The sequence below is a fragment of the Sorghum bicolor genome, chromosome 4, assembly GCF_000003195.3.
Source record: "Sorghum bicolor cultivar BTx623 chromosome 4, Sorghum_bicolor_NCBIv3, whole genome shotgun sequence".
Lineage (NCBI taxonomy): Eukaryota > Viridiplantae > Streptophyta > Magnoliopsida > Poales > Poaceae > Sorghum > Sorghum bicolor.
The window spans coordinates 38,910,471-38,914,169 of NC_012873.2; the positions used below are offsets into that span (position 1 = coordinate 38,910,471).

The window sequence follows — 3,699 nt, forward strand, 5'->3', positions numbered from 1 at the left end:
CAACTTGGGAGAGGCGACATTCTATGATTCACTGTTGCCCTTTGGGTGATAAATTAATGTTCCTATATGCATGTGCTCTGTCTGTCTTTCACGATCTTCCGGAGATGGGAAGGGTCTGTGTCACAGACCGACATGGGAAGGGGGCAGTTTGGCGACGGTGCCACGCTGCCACCACGCGACCGCCATGGTCGCCTTCGCCACCGCCCAGGCGCCCACCGTGTCAAGTTGGGCAGGGGGTCATCGCCTCATCGGCCTCGCTGGTTCCACCAGCGCGCCAGGTGCCATGCTGGCAGCCTGGCACACCGCTATCTTTTGGCCGGGTGCTGGAAGGCCAGCCACTGCTGTGCACGACGAGCTTGCACCACCGCCCACTGGCTACCGACCTCCAGCTCCTCGCGGCCTTGCCTGCCACCGAATCCAGTCCAGGCCACCGAATCCAGTGCAGCTTCTCCTGACGATGGGTACATCCTACATTGCAAAATTCACAATTTGAAACATTGCTTCAAATAATTTGTCTTACCACTTCCTGGCTGCACCCTTGATCATGATCTCTCAGTAATCACATAGTTGTAGCAAGCATCCATGACGCTATTATTAATAAAATTTCAGTGTCTTTCAGCTGCCAACATCTTCTATTGGTGGTGGTGGAGCTGGGATGCAAACTTATGATGAACAAACTGAATAATAAGATCTGGCAGTGAATAAATTTATGTTGGTGCTGGAGCTGTCAAAGTTCAGTCATCATATCTACTAAAATTTTACCTTCATTTTTCGTATGATGCTAAGGAGTAGTTTTCGCCAATGAATGGAGACAATTGGCAGTTTTCACTGCTGGTACAGCCGTACAGGCTCTAATCATAAACAAAACCTGAATCCGCCAACTGAAGCGGCACGCGGGGCCACTTGTCAGTGCCTTATCGGCAACGTGCACGAAACTCACTGGCAGTGGTAGAAGAAGCCGCAGAGCCTGCGACGGGCGTGAAACGAAGCATGGCACGCTGTAAAGCCGTCCACGCGTCTCCCTCTGGTTGGCCTGAATCGCTGTCGCGCCATCTACCGCTTTCTGTGGTCAAACTTCACATCCACGCTCCGCAACGCAACCGCAATAGTCATCAGTCATCCGGTTGGGTCACAGCGCACCACCGGCCGTCCGATCCCCGTCGTCTCCTCATCTGTGCGCCCCTCTGGAACTCAATCCAAGCCGTCCGACTCATCGATGCCTACCCCGCGTCTCGTGTGTACCCTTTCCTTGACTGGAGCCAGTCCACTGTCTTGACCGACGCTTATAAACCTGCTCGCTGCCCTTGATTCACGTTTCCTATCTTCCTTTATACGTGACGTGCGAGCTCCCGTCGATTTGTTGCCGACTTGCCGTTCCCGTGCCTCGCCACCATGATCACCATCGATGATCTGCTGAGGAGCTGTGGCGGCGACAGCGGCAGTATTCCAGTTCCTAGCAGCGACGACGGGCGGCAGATGCTTGCGATGGGCGACCACCACCAGCTGACGGTGTCCAGGATCCGCACGGCTGTGTCCATGCTCAACCGCCGCACGGGCCACGCGCGCTTCCGCCGCGGCCCGGTCGTCGCGGAGCAGCATGCATCGTCGGACCACCAGCTGCACCCGCCGGCGGAGAGCGCGCCCCGGTGTCGTGGCGCTGGACTTCGTCAATAAGGCTTGCGAGGCGAGGTTCAGCGCGTCGGCCTCGGGGACCAGCTCGTCGCTGCCGTCGAGCCTCACAGTCACAGCCGGCGAAGGGAGCGTCTCCAACGGCCGCGCTCAGCCTCAGGGTCAGTACCCCTTCCAGCCTGTGAGCGGCGGCGGCGGCAGCGACGGCCACTCTGCCAGGAAGCCGCTGCCGCTGGCGGTATCCATGCAGCAGCAGCAGCATGCCTCCCCCGATCACTCCGCCCCTGCAGGCACCGCGCTTAAAAACGGCAAGTGCCACGACCGCGCGCGCTCCGAGAACGACGCCGGCGGCAAGACGCACGGCCACCGCTGCCACTGCTCTAAGAAACGGTACATATACATGCTCATCAAACGCCCGCTGCCATTGGTACCAATGATCGGCTCCATAATTTGGTGAGTCGTAATACGTAGTACTATTTCTGACGAGTTGTGAAACGACGACGGATGGCATGCAGGAAATCGCGCGTGAAGCGGACGGTCCGCGTGCCGGCGATCAGCTCCCGGAACGCGGACATCCCGGCGGATGACTACTCGTGGCGCAAGTACGGCCAGAAGCCCATCAAGGGATCGCCGTATCCCCGGTAAGAAACGAGCTTGTAAACCGTCTGATCAATCCTTGATCCTTGTTCCTCCCAACCCAGCGATCGAGAGGCTGCGACTGACCATGATATGTGCGACTGACCATGATATGTGTACAGCGGCTACTACAAGTGCAGCACGGTGCGCGGGTGCCCGGCGCGGAAGCACGTGGAGCGAGACCCCGGCGAGCCGGCGATGCTTATCGTCACCTACGAGGGCGACCACCGCCACGACGACCAGCAGCAGGAACGGTCGGCCGGCGGCGCGCAGACGGATCACACGACGACGTCCAGTTGAATTTCAGAGCTAGTATTCTCCGCTGCGGGCCCCGGCTCGGCTCCTTTTCTCTCGTTGCCCACAAGAAATTTCTTCGAATTGTCTTTGTAGTTTCTTTTTCGTCCAATCGGTTCGTCAGACTCGTAGTCGCGTCGTAGTGTCACATCGCCGTCGCTTGTAGAGGAAATTCAGGGAACCAAAGATATCACACGGTGTTTGGAATTTTGACCATGAATGAATGATGCGTGTCACTTCTAGAGGTTGGTTTGTACTACGCGTTAATTGGCGTATAGTGGTCAAACTGGAGATCTTTTGCTCGGTCCCGGAGGAAAGGGACAGGCTATAGCGCTGGAACTAGAAATAGGCCCAGATGCTTATTACAATCGCCGATACACTAGTAAAGATAACGGGTGTTTTCAGACGACCCGTCACAGAAAAACATTTTGCGACGGTTAAAATAAGTACACCGTCGCTGATTTCATCGTCCACAGTATATCCGTCTGTGATGACTAATTATCTGAGACGGTCGACATCTAGATCCGTCTTATATAATTCAGAGACGGTTGGTCTAAATACTCGTCGGTGTCTTAAAGTACATCAGGGACGGGTCTTTTGTTATCCATCGCTAAGAGAACATAAATCTTAGACGGGCGTTATTTAGAGACGGTTTTCATGGTAGCCCGTATGAGAGAAGGTGCTGGGCCTTTTCCAGTAGCGCGCGCGGCCCACAGACAAAAGGCAAAAATCCGCACGCATCAAGGTGAGGAGATAGGAATTGCCAGCGCGCCGCCGCCTGACACCACGCGCAGCCTCCGCCGCGCGCCCGCTATGCCGGCGTCAATCGACTGCTGGCAAACCGCTACAGAGCCGAGCTGCCAAGGGGGCGAGGAGCTGCAGGAAGCGGTGCGGTCCGCGCCGGCCGGCTGTACTACCCGCCGGCCCAGATAGCCTAGCGGCGAGGGGACAAGCTCGGGATAGGGTAACTAGGTATTACCCCACCACCTGGTCAAATATCTGCCTAATTAAATGCATATTCCGCTGAATATACAAGTTTCACTGCATTCAAATATGATTGTTCCTCTAGAAAACTAGTAGGTCTTGGATATCCTAATTCCTTTCAGGTTTGTAGCAATAACTAATTAACTACTTGTATCT

General features: G+C 55.6%; 1 pseudogene; it reads left to right on the top strand.

Moving 5' to 3' along the window:
* LOC8077805 lies at nt 1,275-2,779 on the top strand (annotated as a pseudogene).